General features: G+C 41.0%; 2 long non-coding RNA genes across 2 annotated transcripts; both read right to left on the bottom strand.

Moving 5' to 3' along the window:
- Positions 1–7,239: 7,239 nt before the first annotated feature.
- On the bottom strand, positions 7,240–10,184 carry LOC111835618 (uncharacterized). Its single transcript, XR_011990213.1, has 6 exons — positions 9,868–10,184; positions 9,270–9,527; positions 8,989–9,070; positions 8,211–8,265; positions 7,738–7,818; positions 7,240–7,363 (listed from the first exon to the last, which is right to left on the bottom strand). It is a non-coding gene; the product is annotated as an uncharacterized lncRNA (long non-coding RNA).
- A 2,199-nt stretch (positions 10,185–12,383) lies between these two features.
- On the bottom strand, positions 12,384–20,243 carry LOC140589028 (uncharacterized). The gene is made up of 3 exons (XR_011990214.1): positions 20,144–20,243; positions 12,885–13,235; positions 12,384–12,617 (listed from the first exon to the last, which is right to left on the bottom strand). It is a non-coding gene; the product is annotated as an uncharacterized lncRNA (long non-coding RNA).
- Positions 20,244–23,026: the final 2,783 nt, after the last annotated feature.

Genomic DNA, 23,026 nt, shown 5'->3' on the forward strand with positions numbered 1-23,026 from the left:
ATGTTTTCCATTTCCTTTTTTTTTAATAATTCAATCAGTACTAATCTCCCAGTGGGAAAAGGGGTTATGCAAACATTGCTTGCATCACAAATCCTGTACGCATGAAGATCACTCAAAGGCAGAAACCAGTTAGCAATTAAATCTAAAGTGCAATATAAAGAAATGATGAACACATTGTACTTCCAAGTTGACTGAGTTTGTGAGGGTTAGTGCTAGAGAATGAGGTTAGCTTGGCGAGCATATGTTGAGGTTTTCTTGAAAGAAATAAGTCTTAATCCATTTCTTGATGTCAGTCAGGGGTGTAGGTTTCATATTAACATTGTAGGGAATGGATATATTGAAGTCAGAGGTGTGACGTCACGTTGCATTATAGGGCGATTCTATAGTCACGCTGTATTAAGAAAAGTTGCTCTGCATAATTGTTTTTTTATTAATAAACTATTACTGTTACAGTGCGGGAATTATTAAAATTATGCATAAACCTAGTGATTCTGCCATAAATGTCAGGCCAAGAACTGTGCAAAAATTACGTCTATGATGTCCCTGTCACTCTCCTGCACCCTGTCTTCTCTTACAAACACTAGCAAACACAACACATAAAACAGCAACTAGGAGATCTTCTCCTAGAGACCCATAGAAGTAAATAAAGGGGATGTATTGAACCTCTTCTTAGTAATAACTGGGACTTTCTGTCGGCACTGTTCATAAACTGAATGATTCTGAGTTTCTGGCAACTTACTTTATGGTACTTTTCAAATAAATGCCAGGAGGGTGTTCCACAGCAGAGGATTTCCCAGTTAGCTGGATCACTTAAGCCAAACGTGAAACCTGTCAAATAGGAAGAGTGATGAGTGGCATTCCTATTGGACAATCTTTACATTAAGTTATTAATGTAAAGATCCTGCTTTGTGGAATACTCTCCAGGTCTGGCTCTGTTTTTTGACAGGCTTCTTACTTATTCTTATAACACAAACGCTATTTTCTTCTGCGTTGCTATTTGTGCTATGCTATTAACTCATCAAGCTAGTTCCAGTTTGCACAAGTAACAAGATACTCTTTATGAAAACAGATCGACGTGACACAATTAAATCCCACCATTTCAATCTTTTATTGATTAACTGATGATTATGATAAGAGGTATTCGATTAGTTAAGTTTACATGCAAAGCCATACTGTGCTTTTCCGCTCACTGCTTTCTATATCTGTTGTCTCTTGTGGCACCTTTCCACTGGCATACAGGAACCAACACATACCTGAGCCTTTCTGTGAAGAGAGATTAGTTATAGCACAGTTTGCGTCAGTTTTCCACTGCAGAATGGTTGGTTTGATAAAGGTGTAGAATGACAGTTGGAGAATGACAGTGACGTAAAACTGAAGAGATGTATATACAGTATGCAAAATTTTTGGCCGTTTTTTTCTCTCAGACTGAGAACCGACATTATGTATGGAGTTAGCATGGCTAACAGTCACGCATAGCATGTGTGAGGTTAGCATAGCTTACGGTCACGCACAGCATGTGTGGGGTTAGAACAGCTAACGCTCACGCACTGCACGTGTGGGGATAGCTTAGTTTACGCTCACGCACTGCATGTGTGGGGTTAGTTTAACTTATGCTCACGCACTGCATGTGTGGGGTTAGTATAGCTTTCTCTCACACACTGCATGTGTGGGGTTAGTTTAACTTATGCTCACGCACTGCATGTGTGGGGTTACCACAGCTAATGCTCACACCCATGCGAGCTAACTGACAGTTTTACCAGCAACACTGGTATTCCTATTCCTATTGGCTGGCTTCGCTTTCATCCTGAGGGGTTTATAACAATTCAGCTATGAGGCCCTTGTGTGGTTTCTGAACTATGATCACAAGGTTAGATAAATGTACTGTAGTTAAATTTGCCGAAATAAAATGCCTTATAGACTTTTCACTGCAGTGACGTCATGAAGTCAGATTAGGAAAATGGAACATTGGAATGTTTGGAAACACATGACTAGCATCCTGTCCTGCTTGTTCCCTGCCTTGTGCCCTATGCTGCCTGTGACCAAGACCCTGTATGAGATAAATGGTATGGAAGATGGGTGGATGGATGAACACAGGGGATTTAGGACACCAATGGGGTACATTGATCCGTCCTTCCAAGACAAAACAGGAAGTAGTTTGTGTGTCAGGTGTGCTGATGTTTCGAGGGTCTGCTACTGCCGTCCTGGTGCTGTTAATGGCCTTACCATAATTCTTAACTACAATGTAATGTTGGACAAAACAGTGCATGCAGACAGTCACTTGTCTTTAAAAAAGCACAGGCCATTTTATGTCAGGTAAAATTTCTATATAATAATATAAAGTCTCATTTAAATTAATGTAAATCAAACTTGATTAAGTATTCTGGCACCTTGACCATGCTTTTACTGTTACAGGAAGTTACCCACGTGTTAGGCCAGAAGAATATTCTGATCCAGGAGTAGCTTTCAAAGAACCATACTATCATGCAGCAGGACCAGAAGGGGGCAGTGTGGTCTCCTATGATCTGGTCTGGGCTCTTATTTCTATAGCTGCTTGCTTGGCCATGGTTTCGGTGTGTATGGAGGTTTTTGGGATAACCTGTAGGTCAGCTGTTCAAACGCAGGTGTGAGGACTCTTCAGCCAATCAGTCCTCTAATTAGTGACCTAATTAGGGAGTTGCAGCAAAAACCCGCATACACACCGGCCCTTTGCAGGTAAGATTGGACACCCCTGGTTCACAGTAAACACTTTCACCCACCTCTCCCAGGGACACAGCAGTGTGGGCTTTGTTACATCACAGCTTCTCGCTCAAGACCTGTTTTTGTGTGATGCCTTGACCAGCACTGTTTGCATTCCGTATAGTTGTTTTAAAGTGTATGACAATACATGCAAACAGCTTGTAATGTCTGTTTTATACAATGCATAGTCGGTCTACCTTCATGACACCTGAAGAGGTCAAATACTGAGGATCTCCAAAGTAGAGGATACTGCAATACCTCAGTAGAGACCAGCGCTGAGCTTTGGTCATTGTATGCTATCCATCCATCCATCCATCCATCATCTTCCGCTTGTCCGGGGTTCGGGTCGCGGGGGTAGCAGCTTCAGCAGAGGCACCCAGGCCTCCCTCTCCCCAGCTAACCCCACCAGCTCCTCGGGGGGGACACCGAGGCGTTCCCAGGCCAGCCGAGAGATATAATCCCTCCAGCGAGTCCTGGGCCTGCCCCGGGGCCTCCTCCCTGTAGGACATGCACGGAAAACCTCTCCGGGTAGCCGCCCAGGAGGCATCCGCACCAGATGTCCAAACCACCTCAACTGGCTCCTTTCGACGTGGAGAAGCAGTGGTTCTACTCTGAGGCCCTCCCGGATATCCGAACTTCTCACCCTATCCCTAAGGGAGAGCCCAGACACCCTGCGGAGAAACCTCATTTCGGCCGCTTGTATTCGCGATCTCGTTCTTTCGGTCATTACCCATAGCTCATGACCATAGGTGAGGGTAGGGACAAAGATGGACCAATAGATCGAGAGTTTGGCTTTTTGGCTCAGTTCTTTCTTAGCCACGACGGATCGGTTAAGCGCCTGCAGAACTGCAGACGCCGCTCCGATCCGTCTATCCAATTCCCGATCCCGCCTACCCTCACTCGTGAACAAGACCCCGAGATACTTAAACTCCTCCACTTGAGGCAGTACGTCTATCCTCTTAAACACAGGGATAAACAATATCCAACTAAGGATAAACTAAAACAAGGAAACAAAAGACTAAACACTAGGAAAAACAAAAAGGCAAATAAATCAAATCAAATTTATGCTAGTGATGGACAAAATGACGCTTCTTGAAACATTTTTTTGACCCCACTAGATGGCGCTCTTGGTTTGCTTTGGGCATGTTTTGTGCCCTTTTTGAACAGAAAGCACTATCTAGTAGAGTCAAAGAAAATCAGCAAATGGTTCATGAAGCGTCATTTTGTCCTTCACTACCATGTGCATTTCCTTCAGCTTGATCGACCCATATGGAGGGAAGCATGTGATCATCAGTCAGGATCGATTCGGCTTGTGGCACAACACGCTGTCTGAGGAGGCTCCTGTCAGCATCATCCTGAAGGTGAGCTGCTTCACCTGGCCTGTTAACCAAATGTTACCAACACCAATGAGAAAAAACTGCATAAACTATTTACATAAAAGAAACACTTTGCATAGACTATATATGCTTCAGGGATCTGTGAGTGTTTATTATCCACTGAGTGTAACACTGCATTACTGTCAGTTGGGTTCCATATTTTAATTGGAACAAACTCAACAACAGTTTGTTTCATCACACTTTTAATTGTGGTACTTTTCTGCTATGTCAATAGTAAGTGAACTGTGCTACTGAAATTAGTTATTTAACTAGCTATGTATGGCTAAAATTATTGTTATTGCTGATAATAGATCACTAAATTGAAATGATGATTTTGTAGTATTGTAGATGCGGGGTGTGGTGCAGGCGGGAAATGGTGACGATCCACTTGCAGCTCAGATACTAACGGGGGTTTATCGAAATAAAGAACACTGGGGAAATGCACAAAGAAACAGGACCACGAGGAGTCAAAAGCAAACGGGGAAAACAAATGATAACTACAAGTAACAAAGGTGGGAAGCAGGGTGACACCAGGAACCAAGCTAAGGGAACAGGGGAGTAACATCAGCACAGCACATAATGCATGCAGTAACTCACTGGAGAACAGAGCAGGACAGCCACTTACATAGAAAACTGGGGCAAACAAGGAACATGTGTAAGACAATCAATTAACCAATTATCAAACACTAACACAAGGAAAAAGGGGGAACTAATAACACCTAATGGACACAGAAACTAGCTATAGGGAGCGTTAGAAATACCAAAAACTAGGAAAGATTAACTGGGAATTAACACTAGGAATGAAGTGCAAGGCAGGGGCAGAGAACCATAAACAAGACTAATTAAACACAGGGATAAACAATATCCAACTAAGGATAAACTAAAACAAGGAAACAAAAGACTAAACACTAGGAAAAACAAAAAGGCAAATAAATCAAATCAAATTTATTTATAGAGCACATTTAAAAACAATAATGTTGACCAAAGTGCTTTACATTAAAAAATAAGTCATGGAACATCAAATTTAAAACACCTAAAAATAATAATAAACTACAATAGATATGGACCACCAGAAAGTACAGCCTCACTGCTAATTAAAACCCAGGGATTAAAAGTGAGTTTTGAGACGAGATTTAAAAACGGAGAGGCTAGGAGCCAGTCTGATGTGACGAAGCAGTTCATTCCACAACCTGGATGCAAGGACCGAGAACGCTCTGTCACCCCTATTCTTTAGCCGTGCCCGTGGAATAAGTAAAAGGGACTGGTCTGCAGACCTCAAAGATCTCAATGGAGAATAAGATTCTAAAAGATCAGCAATATACGATGGAGCTATGTTCTGTCGATATATGCTGCCTTGTCGAAAAATGCTACCGTAGTGCTAATCGATAGCCCTAACACTAACCCTAACCCCCCAAAACCCATAAAACCCTTACCTTAACCCCTAAAACCTAACCCTAATCCCAAGACGGTGGAACTGCACATGCGCAGAAAGGCTCGATAGCACGTCTCGATAGGTAGTACTTTTTGACAGAACCCCGGCATAAAGAGCATTACAATAGTCAAGGTGCGTTGTAATAAAAGCATGAACAACCCCTCTTAAAGACATTAAAATATTTAAATGGCTTAATTTTAGAGAGGTGCCTTAATTGAAATAATTGGCTTCAAACCAACAACTGCAGTGTAAACAGCCTCTGTGCCGCACGCTCAACCCACTGATTTATGCGACAGCAATTACGTATTCAAATAGAATATTGCAAAAAAAAATTTTGCCTTTTCTGTTTCAAAATCCAGTGGGCAGGTCACTGTGATTCCTGCAGTTAAAGTTCTTCTTCCAGGTAAGATTATCACTGCAGAACCATTTCGGCTATAGCTAGTAGCTGTTACAGTGGTGAATTATGTAGCTATTCTCAGTAGTCGAGTTGTAAAAACACATGCAAAACTGATTTTTTTTTTAAATCAGTTATAAATCACTGTTTTAACAGCACTTTAAACGTGGTGTTCATGTAATTTATAGACCAATTATTTCTCAAGAACCCATATAATTGACAAAAAAGGTATAACGATACTATCCACATACGCACGCATATGGCATCAGTGATTAATATTTCATCCATAGTAATTAAAAATGTAATTTTTTTATTTAATTTCCTTCCATTTTTGGTTATACCACATGAGCACATGGTCACTAAATGATTTAAGGACTTCATGAGTTTCAATAATTAGTCAAAAAGCCCATAGACACATACCGTACAACAAGGATATTTTTATTATTTCATGAAATAAGTGCAATACAAATCAGAGAACTTAACAGTGAAATACAATGCATATCATAAAAATAAGACTGAAATAGAGCTTTGAGGACTAACCCCAGGCATCTTGGAACTTTACCCAGTCTAGGCCAGTCAACTCTGGCCTTTTTTCCCTCCCTGTAACTCCTGGATGCAGCCCACTGTTTATTGGTCTCTGTTTCTTCCTCTCGGTCACCCTGAGCTCATTTGACTTGATATATTTAATCAGTCTCTGCTGTTTTCTTATATGATATCTAAAATAGTGATGTATAATATTATGACATGCTTTCATTCTGTTTCAGTGGTAGACAATGGTAGAATAAAGTTGCATGTTACCATAAAAAAAACTATTAAGAATCCTTAACTAATTACAATTAGACCACAGTAATTTTTTCTTCTTTTTTAGCTTTCTTCTAGCAAGATATTCTTTTGCTAGAGGGATAAGCATTAACACAGTGCCTATGGCACCCTGATTGTTTTACTTGTTAAGGACATATGGGTAATAGGTTAAAATGGTTATAAAACATGTTATTAATGTAATGAATAGGTAATAAACGCAATTACCACTGTGAATTTTCATTCAGTTAATCATTTTGGTACTTTTCATATGAATTATCAACCCATCTGAATGAAAACTGTGTTGAAATTATGGAAAAACATGTAGCAATTTCAGGTAAAATTATGCCTTATATATGTAAGCTAATGTATATTTAAGCTAAGCTAAAACAATTTTATATGGCAGTTCGTTACACATGTAACCAGTGTTCTACAACAAAGCAAAATTAAAAGTTTTCATGTCTGTGAAATGTACACATTCACATACAGTATAATTCTTAACTGCCTGCTCACTGTTTTTAGCCTACAGTTTCAGTTTGATCCCTGATATCATCACTCTCACTTCATCATATTTCTATAAACTGGATGTGACTCCTGAAGTGCAGGGTCTCTGTCATTGGCCGCAGTCTTCACCATGTAAGATAAGATACACAAGACATTGTGAAGTCACACACTATTAATATCTTGAAACATCTTTGATTATAAGTAGAAAGTGTCACGACGTCTGCGGGACACAGACCTGGGAAACAAAGGCAGGACTCCAGGGGTAGGGAGATTACGGGGTTTAATTGAAGGGAAGACAAGCAGGACCAGTGAATAAGCAAAACAACACGCACTGACATTAATGACAGGGGAAACATACTTGAACGCAGACTTATATACACAAGACTAATTACCAACAATGGGAAACAGCTGGTAACACGAAGATTCCACACAAGGTAGCGAGGGGGCGTGGCACACGGGAGGATCGGACGCGCAGGACATGACAATAAGAGACTCACCATCAGAGTGTTATACTCAGGTGACCTTTTACTCACATCTATAACTGCATATGTAATATTGTCAGAATCAGAATGACAGCTCTGTAGAGACAAAACGTTATATGTAGGTTTTTGCATTTCATTTATATTGACTTGCTGAAGAGTTTTATTCACAGTGACCATTTTAACAGTTTCTGCAGGGTGATATTTAGCTGGAGAAATTCAGGTTTAGTACCTCATTCAATGGTGCTACAGCAGAACCCTTACAAAGCCTGACTACTGGCTGATACAGTTCATTGACTACAGCTGTAAGAGGATTCTGAGTTACAGCTTTCTGGTTTTATTTGCATGTAACATACACTCCCAACTTTTATCGAATTTAGGTTTGTACATGGTAACTACAATTTAATTTAACTGAGTATTACCAGAACAGCAGTTTGCTTTTTCTGTGAAAATGGTCTTACACTGAACCCCTTACATTACAGTCATCTCACCTGTTTAATTTCTCCTCTGTTACCTCTTCTGTTACACAGTAATTTAATCTTCCTCCTAAAAGAGACAATATCAGGGAGCTCCTGAGCGGGAACACGGCACACTGACAAGGTGATGTGTAAGAGATGTGTCCCAACCATGTACGAAAGCAGCCGATACAATTATCAGTGTTGGGCAGTTCAGGTCCAGAAATTATGAATCCAGATTTTGTTTCTATCAATCAGTTGAGCATAAAGAGTCACAATCACAGAGAACTGTTGGTAGAAACAAAATCTTGGTCTGGATTTGTAGTTTCTAGACCTGAAATGCCCAATACTGATAATTATACTATTACAGTTGAATGAATCAGCAGTATTCCTGCACCCACTAGTGTCATGAATGGGAGTTTACCGGGGAAGACGGTTAGGTTAGCTGGTTAGATGTCACCAGCTATTAGGATAAAAGGGCAGGCAGGACAAAGGGAAGGGAAAACAGTGAGGATTGGAGAGAGAAAGGGGGTCTCTGGAGCAGCGGGAGAGGGAGGGGTCTTGTTTTTGAGGGCATCACTCTGGATTTCATTGCATTGACTTTAATCATGTTAATTTAGGCGTTTTGTGTGGAGTTGCTGATATCTGAATGCTTGGTGTGGATGATCCTGATAAACATGCAGAGGATGAAGGGAAGCCAGTTACCTGTTTCACCGAATCAACTATAACATCAATAAATAAATATTTTCGAATACTGAAAATGTTAAAAAAAAACATTAATTATTTTAAAGCAAATGAATCCTGAAACACTCACCTTATTATGGAAATTATCATAAGTAAAACAGACATCAGAATTCCCAAAACCATTAGGATTACTGTTGTTGGATTACCTTTAGCTGAAAAGAGACAAAAGTGTTATATACTGTAAAAGGGAATTATAAATATCTGCTGTGCCAATAAAAAATGCATGTTAATCAAGACAAATCTCTTTTTATTATTACTCTTAATTCTGTTTCTATTGGTATTTTTATATTTTGAGCATTTGAGCCCAAAACAAAACTGTGAGTATCAGACTGTATCTGACAAAATACTCACATTGAAGAAGAAGTAGGATGGGATTAGACAAAGTCCCTCTATATCCTTTTAATGCACATGAGTATTTTCCAGTGTGATGGTAGGAGACAGGATTGAAAAGGAGTGTGGGCCGTGTCTCTGTGATTGGCTGGTTGTCCTTAAACCAGGTGAATTCTGATTGGCTGAGAGAGCAGCTCTCCGTGTCACATGTCAGATTCACGGAATCTCCTTCAGTCAATGTTCTACTTCCAGCAGAGGAAGTTATCACAACCTTTAATTCTGGAATTTTACAATATTCGGAATTAGTAATACAGTAGGCATTTTCTGCATTTGAGGTATTTCTATCACAAGGCCTAAGATGGCAAAGAGTATAAATCTTAAAACTAGCAATAAGCATTGTTCAGAAGCACATCTCATGCTTTGCAGTGCAGTTAGCTTCTGAATGGTATCATCTCCTTTTTGATATTCTGCTGTTCATTAATTAGCATTGGCAGCAGTGATTCTGATTCTGTCATTTATAAGGTTTCTACAATAAAATAGGTATCTGCCATGGAATGCAGTTTGTTTACGCTATGTGATACAAATACTTTGGTGAAACTTCAAACAGATATAGACTCACCACCAACACGAAGTGCTACTCCACGCTGACCACACTGTTCACACCCATTACTTGTAAACCTAAATCTGTACACTCCAGCATCAGTGTCAGTAATGTCATTTATCTTTAACATGCAGTTCTTCACTTTGTCCCCCAAACACTCTGCTCTGCCTCTGTACTCAGCTTTGATGTTTATATTATTACTGTGACAGACATATGATTTTCCAGTACAATCCTCTGAGTTACGGCTCCACATCATCGACTCCACATTGAATGACTTTGGGTAATGATATTCACATTGAATCACCACAGTTGATCCCCTTACTGCACAAAGGGTTTCCTCTGGGTAATCTACAGTCCATGCACCACCTAATACCAACAAAAAAAAAACATATTGAAAAGTTAAATCGATCTTGTTTATGCTATTTTACTTATGAAAAAAAAGCTACAAAAATGCATTTTACCTTGAACAATTAAATCCATTTTGTTAGACACTTTACTGTCTTTCAAAGCACATGAGTATTTTCCAGAGTGATATTTGCAGACAGGACTGAAGTAAAGTGTGGGCCGTGTCTCTGTCATGGGCTGGTCGTCCTTAAACCAGGTGAACTCTGATTGGCTGAGAGAGCAGCTCCCTGTGTCACACCTCAGATTCACAGAATCTCCTTCAGTCAATGTTCTACTTCCAGCAGATGAAGTTATCACAACCTTTAATTCTGAAATTGTACAGTATACGGAATTAGTAATAGGCATTTTCTGCATTTGAGGTATTTCTATCACAAGGCCTAAGATGGCAAAGAGTATAGATCCTAAAACTAGCAATAAGCATTGTTCAGAAACACATCTCATGCTTTGCAGTGCAGTTAGCTTCTGAATGGTATCATCTCCTTTCTGACATTCTGCTGTTCATTAATGAGCATCGTCAGCAGTGATTCTGATTCTGTCATTTACTGTATAAGGTTTCTACAATAAAATAGGTATCTGCCATAGAATGCAATTTGTCTACGCTATGTGATACAAATACTTTGGTGAAACTTCAAACAGACATAGACTCACCACCAACACGAAGTGCTACTCCACGCTGACCACACTGTTCACACCCATTAGTTGTAAACCTAAATCTGTACACTCCAGCATCAGTGTCAGTAATGTCATTTATCTTTAACATGCAGTTCCTCACTTTGTCCCCCAAACACTCTGCTCTGCCTCTGTACTCAGCTTTGATGTTTATATTATTACTGTGACAGACATATGATTTTCCAGTACAATCCTTTGTGTTACGGCTCCACATCATCGACTCCACATTGAATGACTTTGGATAATGATATTCACATTGAATCACCACAGTTGATCCCCTTACTGCACATTGGGTTTCCTCTGGATAATCTACAGTCCATGCACCACCTAATACCAACAAAAAAACATATTGAAAAGTTAAATCGATCTTGTTTATGCTATTTTACTTATGAAAAAAAGCTACAAAAATGCATTTTACCTTGAACAATTAAATCCATTTTGTTAGACACTTTACTGTCTTTCAAAGCACATGAGTATTTTCCAGAGTGATATTTGCAGACAGGACTGAAGTGAAGTGTGGATTTTGTCTCTGTCATGGGCTGGTCGTCCTTAAACCAGGTGAATTCTGATTGGCTGAGAGAGCAGCTCCCTGTGTCACACCTCAGATTCACAGAATCTCCTTCAGTCAATGTTCTACTTCCAGCAGATGAAGTTATCACAACTTTTAATTCTGAAATTGTACAGTACACGGAATTAGTAATAGGCATTTTCTGCATTTGTATTTGAGGTATTTCTATCATAAGGCCTAAGATGGCAAAGAGTATAGATCCTAAAACTAGCAATGAGCATTGTTCAGAAGCACATCTCATGCTTTGCAGTGCAGTTAGCTTCTGAATTGTATCATCTCCTTTCTGATATTCTGTTGTTCATTAATGAGCATCGGCAGCAGTGATTCTGATTCTGTCATTTATAAGGTTTCTACAATAAAATAGGTATCTGCCATAGAAAGCAATTTGTTTACGCTATGTGATACAAATACTTTGGTGAAACTTCAAACAGACATAGACTCACCACCAACACGAAGTGCTACTCCACGCTGACCGCACTGTTCACACCCATTAGTTGTAAACCTAAATCTATACACTCCAGCATCAGTGTCAGTAATGTCATTTATCTTTAACATGCAGTTCCTCACTTTGTCCCCCAAACACTCTGCTCTGCCTCTGTACTCAGCTTTGATGTTTATATTATTACTGTGACAGACATATGATCTTCCAGTACAATCCTCTGTGTTACGGCTCCACATCATCGACTCCACATTGAATGACTTTGGATAATGATATTCACATTGAATCACCACAGTTGATCCCCTTACTGCACAAAGGGTTTTCTCTGGATAATCTACAGTCCATGCACCACCTAATACCAACAAAAAAACATATTGAAAAGTTAAATCAATGTTGTTTATGCTTTTTTTCCTTAAGAACAAAAGCTACAAAAAATCATTTTACCTTGAACAATTAAATCCATTTTGTTAGACACTTTACTGTCTTTCAAAGCACATGAGTATTTTCCAGAGTGATATTTGCAGACAGGACTGAAGTGAAGTGTGGATTTTGTCTCTGTCATGGGCTGGTCGTCCTTAAACCAGGTGAATTCTGATTGGCTGAGAGAACAGCTCTCTGTGTCACATGTCAGAATCACAGAATCTCCTTCTCTCACTCCTTTAGATCGCGTCACCATAACCTTTAATTCTGCAGAAAGTCACACATAGTTTTTCATTCACTGATTCTCCCCCTTTTCATGAGTAAATTTAGCATCAACACACAGAACTACTAGATGACTTCTCACTTTTTTTTAAATTTCAACCTACTCATGATCCATTCTATTTATCATTTAAAAATGACTCTTATAGAAGAGCGCCTTTAGAAGGAAGAGTTTATTTAATTAATTTCATTAGAGTACATTGAATTGTTATGTTTAATGGTAGCATTTACTGAAAGTGTTTAAGCAAGACTTACCACATACTTGAAGAGTCACTCCAGGCCAACCAACTGATATTCCTGTAACATAACTGGATGTAAACCCGAATTGATACACTCCAGCATCAGTGTCTTTAATGTCCTTTATCTTTAATGCGCAGTTCTTCACTCTGTCCCCCAAACACTCTGCTCTGCCCCAGTAGTCAGCATTGATGTTTGTATTATCACTGTGACAGACATGTGTTGGCTGCTCACAGTGAACATCATTATGACACCACATGAATGTCTCCACTCTGAGTGACTGCGGATAAGCAAATTCACAGGGAATCACCACAGTAGATCCTGTCACAGCACAGACTGGACTCAATGGATAGTTTATATCCAAGGCTCCTGGAAAACAAAATATTATGGAAGGCAGCATAATATAAATTGATATAAATATCAATTTTTTAATTGATTACTCAGGAGATGTGCTGAAGCAAACCGATATTTTTTTGCAGGTTAAAATGATTATACATGCAGGATCCATCCATCTGTCTTCTGTAACTACTGTCCTGTTCAGAGTCTAGGGGGTCCAGAGTCTATCCCAAAGGCTACGGGCACAAGGCAGGGAATAACCCAGGGTGCACCATCTTATCGCGGAGGACACTAACACACCATTCACCTACACATGCATACCTACGGGCAATTTGGCATGTTTTTGGATTATGCAGGGAAACCGGAGTACCTGGAGGAAACCCCACGATGACATGTAGAGAACATGCAAACTCCACACACATAATAAAGAATTTAAACATAACCTGAATTTGAATTGTTCAATATAATATTAATGGGAGTGCTACCTGTGGCCATCAGACTCAACAATGAGTCTCCTTCCTGACCAGGTATGTGCGGACAGGGGGGGCCTTAGTGCCTGCCCCCTTTGCTTGAATGAAATTGCCCCCTTTTCATGTTCAAAGTGCCCTTCTTAGACAACTGACAATCACGCAAAATCGTAGAAATTTACCAACTGCCCCCCCACCCCCAGATCGCAAAAACGCACCACAATGTACCGGTTGCCCATGATCCCCCACTCAGGCAGCTCCCCCTCGAAAGGTCTGCACATGTCACTGCTCCTGACCTCTTACTGCCAAACGGCCTGGAGTTATAGATCACCAAACATTTGCATGGGCTGTTTTTTTCCCCAATACTCCACTTTTGGTTACATTGTGCCTTTCATATTCCCATTGTATTGTATTGTTTTACATTTTATGCTGCTGTACCTTCTGTAATTTCTGTAACGCTGATCTGGACCAGCGGTTAGAAAATAGATAGATGGATGGATGAGAATATTATTTATTGTAATCTAAAAGTAATTATCCTACTTGACCAATAACTCCACAAAACTTCAGATTATATTCTGTCTGTATAACTTATATAAATATAATTCACAAATGTAAGCACTTAAAATTAATCTAAATAGTCATTCCTTCTAAATAGGTTTTTTGTTTAGAAACTTAGGAATGAAGCTGGACCGTTAAAGGCTTCTTTGAGATACTCGTTTCTGATTAAAAGCAAGTCAGTTGTGCAGCATGTGTAACAGGACATGTGTCCTACCTGAGCAGATGACTCCGGAATCTTCCTGATAGCCACAGGGAGGATAAACGATTCCTCCCCATAAATAGGGTCCACAGTAATACTGTGTTGGCCCCCACCCTACACAGCACATCTGCGGCTTGTTGATCCATCCTGTTCCTGCTCCAAAGTGAGCACGTCCTGGTGTTGCTACAGCATTTCCACAGGACATCCGTCCACACACCTCTGTAGCATCCATCATACTCCATCCACGATTACACACTGTGTTCCACTGTCCATAGTGAAGAACCTCCACTATCCCAGCACAGCGGCTGCCACCATCCACCAGCCTCACGTCGGTACTGAGTGGAAGAATCGGACACTGAGAATAGACAGTGCCTGGAAGCACAGGACGGTCACTGTAAGTGTCAGGTCAGTATAACAGTCGTACAGTACATCCTGTTTACAGAGGTGTAACACATGGGTATCAGTGGAAAATAAAGTACATCCCTAACTTAGTTCACGTTTCATATCCAAATTTTTACTTAATGGAACCTGAAGTGGTAATACGCAGTCTTCCAGTTTCCAAGTTCCATTTTTGGGTTTCTGAACATCGAAAGTGGGCCAAATCTCTCACCGATTCAACTGCATCTGACTCTCATCTTCTAACTACAATTGAATTACTGTATATGACAGTTTTAAATATGTCACTGGAATTTTCTTCCATTTTCCATTCCCTGAACCAGCACAAGGTCACGGGGGCAGGGAAGTCAGCTTAAGGCAAAAGGCAGAGGACTCCCATTGAGCATTGAGTGTTACAACTCAGTCATAAGGGCCTTAATCTATAGAACGATTTTCAGATTCACCCAAATGAAGGAATTCTGGCCTTATTTCCATGCAGTCTAGAGTTTAGCCATATCAGAGGATTAGAATAGTGAATAAAATGAGAAACTGGACAACAAATGATATATTGAACTGGTGGAGAAATACAAAAACAAAAATATACTGGTGGCAGACTTTGGGATTAACCGTGGCCAAAACAACAAACAGAACCAAGACTAAGTTAATAATACCCCCCACACTAGCTTAACTAGCTAAACAAAAAGGGAACAAGAACTCTGAGCTATTAGTTAGTTCTCCCCAAGCGAGCTCGATGGGCCGAATGGCCTCCTCTCGTTTGTATAGTTCTTATGGTCTTATGTTCTTAAGAAGACAATCACTTCCCTAACTCCCTAACTAATGCAATGCAGAGCGGGAACGTTGTACCCTGGGCAAAATTTGAGCCAACTGCTTTACCAGAGATTTAGAATAATTTTATAGAAAAGCTGTCAGCGCAGATTTTGTCCAGGGACTCTGGTTTCAATTTGTAGCCCAAAGATGTGCAGTAAGGTTCACTGGTGCTTCTCAGTTGCCCACAGTAGGCATGGGTTGGTATGAGGTTCTGACGATATGATAACCTTAAGCAAACATATCATGGTATTGAATTTAAAGAACAAAGACATGTTAATTTACCCTAAATCTGTAATGATGGTTAAAGGGGCAGTTCACCCCAAAACTGAAAAAAAAAATGTTTCAGTGGGGCTTTAGTGCTATCTATCCATCTAGGTTCTTCTGTTTGGCATTGCCTAGTTTTTGGAGATATTGTCTGTAGAAATGTCGGGCTTCTCTCGAATACAATGGGAGTGAATGGCATTATTTCTCTGGTGATTAAAGCACCAGAAAGATACATTTGAAAAATTCAACAGCAATGTCTCTTACCAGAAATCATGACCCGTTCATTGAATATAATCCACAGCCTTTGTAGTGAGCAGTTTAATGTATGAACTATTTTCTTCTACTGAATCCACACACCAATCATATCACTGCACAGAGGGTATAATCCTGAGCCCCCCCCAGCGGTATCTGCTACTTAATAATACGATTTGTGTGTGAAGTTCGGTAGAAGAAAATACTTCATACATGATGTAATACTGATAATTATAACCTGTTTTTTTCTTTTACTTTGTGGCTGAGGCATATCACCCTACAACTGACATTTGTATATTTATCACATGAGTATAAGGTAATAAAATGGACGGTGTCGCTATGTACTGAATTTTATTGACTTGTTCAGCTGTATTTTATAGATGTATATGTATATACAGTATGTACACATACCGCACATATATCTAAAATGTATTATGCACATTATTAATATATTATACATAATATGTATATATTATATATACACACACATATGTCTGCCACTTTTAGCTTGGATTTCTTATTTATTTATGAGATGGATGGCTTCAGGGAAGAAGCTGTGCAGGAGGTGATGCACCAGTAACGTGTCCCTGATGCCAATTTGATGGTTAGAATTTAGTGATTGTCGACACACCACAGCACATAACAACGAAATGTATCCTCTGCATTTAATCCATATGTGACATCATGACATAGCAGGGGGCAGCTAATTCAGCGCTCTGAGAGCAGTGCTTGGGGGCGGTACCTTGCTCAGGGTATCTCAGTGGTGCCTTGTTGGTCAGGGATTTGAACCAGCAATCTTTCAATTACAAGTGCACTTCCCTAACCATTAAGCCACCACTGCCCACTCATGATCAGGTGGTTGTTTGCGTGTGTGGACTCTGCTGCAATCTTCACTCCTCCACTTTCTGCTGTGGCAGTGAACAGGTCTTTTAATGTTGAAAGTCGGCAGCCAATGTGAGTTTCTCAGTTGATCGGATGACCTGCTTCAGTCTGGACTCGGAAAGGCCGGCGGCAGCAGGGAAGCAGACGGTGATGGAGTTTGTCACAACGTCTATGTCTATGATGGCTGAGTAAAAGTTCATCGTGATGCGTTTTCACGTGTTGAGTTTCCTGAGCTGGTGCAGGAAGGACAGTCTCTGCTGACCTCTTTTGTCATGGAGGTGATGTGCTTATTCCACTTTAGGGGGTTGACGTTGGTGGTCCCTAGAATTTTAAATGACTCAACCACAGACATGGGTTGGCCCTTAATTTCCAGGGGGGTGAGTGTGAGGGGCTGATGGCAGAAGTTAATCTTCATCTCCACCGTCTTGGCAGCTCCAGGTCGTTGTGAGCACACCAAGCCACAAGACGGTCCACTTGCTCCCGATAGCTGGTCTCATTGGTGTTGGGGGTGAATCCCACCCCAGTTGTGTGCAAATGTGAGGGGACGCAACGGAATCCTGGCCTAGGTTCCTGGGGAGTCCAGATGGTGAAGCATGTGATGGAGGCATAAGTTGACTGCATCCTCCACTGATAAATTACTTCTGAGGCAAATTGTAGAGGGTCAAGGAGGCGGTCAGTGAGATCCTTGAGGTCTGCCAGCATCAGATGATTAAAGGTTTTCATGACCACTGATGTCAAAGCGACTGGTCGGTAGTCATTGAGGCCAGTGATCTTGTCTTTGTTGGGAACTGGAACAATAGTCGCAACCTTGAAGCAGTTTGGGACCTTGCACAACTGCAGGGAAGTGTTTAATATCCCATTGAAGACAAAGGCTAACAGGTCCATGTAGAGTTTTAAGGTGGCAGGTGATACTCCATCAGGGCCTGCTGCTTTCCTGATGTTTGTGAACATCTTCCTGTTTCACAGTGAGTGCAGAGTGAAGAGTGGGTGGAGGGGAGGTTGAAGGAGGTATGAAGTGACTTGTTGCATGGGGGAGGTGGCCAGGGTTGCAGGGGAGATGGTGACAATAGGACTGTCCTCAGAAGACGATGGGGGGCAGGGGGGGGAACAAAAATGGAGCTGAGTGTGGCAAACTCAGGAGAGGTTTGTCAGTGTCAAACCAGCAGTAGAATTTGTTAAGCTTATTGGCCAGGCTGTGGGAGAGAGAGGCTGAGGGACTCTTCACTTTGAAGTTGGTAAAATGTGGAAGGTGGGTGGATGCATGTAAAAGTGAAATAGGTTACATTTTAAAGGCCTTCAACTAATTACCCTTTAGTTTGTTAGGCTCTGTGGCCAAGAGGAAGCACACTTCCTCCTCACTGCCTGACATTTAAGTTTAGACTGGGGGGGCCTTGTTTTGCCTACTTGCATGTAGTGATGATGAGATGAAGCCTCATTTAACACTGACGCTTTCCAGCTAACTGTGTTAAAAATAGGTTCGAAGGTTCAAATTTGACTTAATGACATACTTAGGGAACAGATCTCATTAATAGCACTGTAGATCGCAGATTGCCTGAAACATTGAGCCCACACTGGCCAAACATCAAGCAGTTCTGCTGCCTGGAAGCCCAGAAAGAGAGAGATCATCAAGCACGCCATCACGCTCACTGCATACCTGACTCGCCATCACGCTCACTGCATACCTGACTCGCCATCACGCTCACTGCATACCTGACTCGCCATCACGCTCACTGCATACCTGACTCGCCATCACGCTCACTGCATACCTGACTCGCCATCACGCACACTGCATACCTAACTCGCCATCACGCTCACTGCATACCTCACTCGCCATCACGCTCACTGCATACCTGACTCACACCCAGGCCAGAATGTATGGATCACCACTGTGAACCAGCACTCGAGGGCAATGCTGTGCATAGCAGTGCTAAATGAGCACAATTCACTGAACATGCTCATATTTTTGGTGAACTAAATAAATCAGATTGCAACTCATGAATGTGAACATGAACATTGTTCACTCTGTCGAGAGTGAACAATGCTCAGACACCAGAAGTAGCACTAATAGGCAAAAAAAAAAATTCATATTGTGATATGAAATATACGATGCATTACGATGTCTCAGAATCGCACCTCGGAAAATAATCCTGATTTTCTCGCACATTCTTTGTCTTGACCAGTGTTGATGTGCTGTAATGCACTGGTCATGACACTAATGATTTGTTTATATCAATACACTCCAAGAGCTTTCTAACAGTAGGTGATACTACTAATATTTCAATTGTTTAATAAAAATTTCACTTTGGATTCAAAGCAGCTCATAAGAAAAAATAATGAGTAGAATTTATGTCAGAAGATAATGAGTCATTTATGTCATAAATAATGAGTTTATATCAGAAGACATAAGCATGAACTTAGAACTTAGTTCAAAATTCAAAATTGTTAACTATGAATGTAAACTGATTCATTTTAATCTGTGTGAACTGAACGTCAGTCTGGTTCTTGGTAGGTGTGAACTTGCACTTGCACAGCAATTATGTCTTTGACAGAGATTATATCATACTTTCACACCAGCATGAAGATAATTTAAACATCAGTCTCTTTGACTACCTAAGACTTTTGTACAGTACGGTAGGTTATATCATTACAGTATGATTTAGCCCTTAATACATTCTAAAGGTGAACAAGAGAGTGATTATAAGGATCTATAACTGCTAGTTATAAATCCACCCACTCTGAAACTTTATATAGTCACATTTACATTTAATTTATTTAGCAAATGCTTTGTTCCAAAGGGACATACATTTGATCAAGAGTCAAAACCAAATCACTCAGTCTACTCTGAGACTTGAACCAACAACCTTTAGGTCACAAACCCAACATCTCAACCCACTGAGCCACATTCTCCACGGGGCTCAGGTACCCTTGGATTGTTACTAAATCACATAGAGACTAAAACTGCAAATAAATGTAAACGTATAGTTACCTTTTAACATTGTGAAAATATTTTAAATGTGATTTTAAGATCATACATATCAATAATGTAGAATGACCTCTCAGAATGAACCCTGACCCACTAAATATGAGTGGAAGCAGAAATAGGAAGCAGTCCTTACTGGTTGTGGTGAGCAGGAGCAGGCATGAGAGAGGGAGGATGAACTGGCAGATCTCCATCCTCATCAGGACCAACCTGCTCTCCTGAAGCTGAAACGCCAGCCTTCACTTCTGAGCTCTCAGTGTGAGCGAGTGCCTTTATACTGTCCTGCCCCCCAGAGAGAACACGCCCCCACCCACCACTCACACTCAGAGCTGCCTATTTAGAAGAAATAACACAGAGATAGCTTATTAATCCCCATGGGGAAACGGTCTCCTTGCTTTACGCCATTGTGGTCTGTAGGAGACAGACAGGCATGGGAAAGCAAGCTCAGTGGTCACTGTGAGGGAGCAGCCACCTTGCAGCACCCTGGGAGCTGGGGGTTATAGGTCTTTGTCAAGGACCTACGGCCATATGACTGTTCTGCTGAGGCTGGACAACCTTCTTATTACAGGCACAGAGGCTTAGCCTGCTGAGCCACACAGCATAACCGTCAGAGGGGCACAGAGACAAATCAGAGGAATCTATGCTTCTTTTTCTCCATATATGCATACAGGAGCAGTGATGTCTATCAGGACTCCTCCTCTTAGCAGTGATCCCCGACGTTAAGTCAGGTTAACATTGGGCCGTGTTTAATTCTGTGGTAAAGGACAGAAATCAGACTTTGTTCTAATGTCCAGACCAAGATGAATGGTCATCAGTATGGAGTGGACAAATCTATATTGACTCTTGTCACAAATCTCCAGATGAGCCCACTGGAAAATGGAAACCACCAGGCTCGGTCCTCAGTGTTCCTTTACGTTAACAGAGTCTCACTGGGGATGGAAAGGATCCCAGCCTATCGGACACAGAACTCGTACAGCTGCAAACAGTACATTGAGATTCAGTGACTGGTGTCCAACTTGAGGAAAATCCATTCTAAGAAACTCAAAGATGAATACAGGGCTAGACTTTGAAGATCTATGCAAAGCATAAAGCGCAAAGCGCAGCTAACATTTCTGGGCATGACCAAATTCATTGTGCTATTTTGATGCTGGAAACAACAGACTTTGCACCAGTGCAAGGCGGAAAAGGTTGTCCTAACTCTCTTAATTATTCAGAGGCATGTTTTGGGTGAGGACAGTGGTGGCTTAATGGTTAGGGAAGCACACTTGTAATTAAATAATTGCTGGTTAGAATCCCGGACCAGTCAGGCCCCACTGAGGTATCCTGAGCAAGATACCAAGCCCAGGTGCTGAATTAGCTGCTCCCTGGGTGCTGAATTAGCTGCTCCCTGCTATGTCACATATGGGTTAATTGCAGAGGACACATTTCATTGTTGTGTGCTGTGGTGTGTCAACAATGATCACCTAATTCTAGCAATAAATTAATTGTAATAGCATGTAACTTCACCTTTAAAAGGAAGTGATGTATGATTTACAGTGGACTGCTATTACAATGGCAAGTTTGCCCAGCGAACCAAATAACTTTTTGCCTGAGGAAACGGACGTGTTCGTGTGCGAGGTGAAAAGGTGCGAGCACATCATCTACAGGAGCTCCACTGTTCCACCTTAAGCCTTTCAGGGTGAAGCAGGCGTGGGATGAGGTAGCAGTGAGTGCGTCCTCGCTTTAAGGCATCACCAGATCAGCCACGCAGTGCCAAAAGCGCTATAATGATGTCAGAAGACAGGGAAAACAGAAACTCGCTGCTGAATGAGCACAACGGCTGGGAACGGGGACTTAATTATGCTTGTGTGTTTTTTTTTTATTTAAAATTTGGGTCTGCATTTCGCAAAACATAAACAAAAATGAAACCTTTGTCCAAACAAAACAAAACACAACATACAGCTTTTAAGTGTTTTAAAATGTTCAACATCACACCTTTTAAAGTCCTCGAATGTCTCCTCATTTATGTCTAACAGACATCCATCACGCATGGCAATGTTACACAGCATACGACATGCCACAAGGAACGCCACAACCTTCTGAGGGCTGTGTTGTAATGTTCCACCTGCCTTATAAATACCTGAAAGGCATTGTCAGCAATGCAAATGTCCTTTCAGTTACAGTACCTGCTTAATTCTGGTAATGAAAAAAGATTTTTAATGAAATGGTTTATACTGCACTATATGTACACTGTAAAAAAGAAAAAGTTAAGACAACTTAAGGGCAAGTTAAACTTCTACGTTTTTAAGAAAAAACAAGTGCAGTAAGTTGCCTTGAAATTTTAGGTTGTCTTAACTTTTCCTTTTTTACAGTGTGGTATACATATACATACACTATATTGCCAAAAGTATTGGGACACCCCTCAAAATCATGGAATTCAGGTGTCACTTCCATAGCCACAGGTGTATAAAATCAGCCACCTAGGCATGCAGACTGCTTCTACAGACATTTGCGAAAGAATGGGTCACTCTCAGGAGCTCAGTGAATTCAAGCATAGTACCATGATAGGATGTCATCTGTGTAATAAGTCCATTCGTGAATTTTCCTTGCTACTAAATATTCCACAGTCAACTTTTAGTGGTATTATAACAAAGTGGAAGCAATTGGGAACAACAGCAACTCAGCTACGAAATGGTAGGCCACGTAAAATCACAGAACGGTGACACAGGGTGCAGAAGTCGCCAACTGTCTGCAGAGTCAATAGCTACAGACCTCCAGACTTCGTGTGGCCTTCAGATTAGCTCAAGAACAGTGCGTAGAGAACTTCATGGAATGGGTTTCAATGGGCGAGCAGCTGCATCCAAGCCTTATATCACCAAGTGCAATGCAAAGCGTTGGATACAGTGGTGTAAAGCACACCGGCACTGGACTCTAAGCAGTGCAGACGTGTTCTCTGGAGTGATGAATAACGCTTCTCTGTCTGGCAATCCGATGGACGAGTCTGGGTTTGGCGGTTGCCAGGAGAACGGTACTTGCCTGA

This window comes from Paramormyrops kingsleyae, chromosome 4 (assembly GCF_048594095.1).
Source record: "Paramormyrops kingsleyae isolate MSU_618 chromosome 4, PKINGS_0.4, whole genome shotgun sequence".
In the NCBI taxonomy this organism is placed as follows: domain Eukaryota; kingdom Metazoa; phylum Chordata; class Actinopteri; order Osteoglossiformes; family Mormyridae; genus Paramormyrops; species Paramormyrops kingsleyae.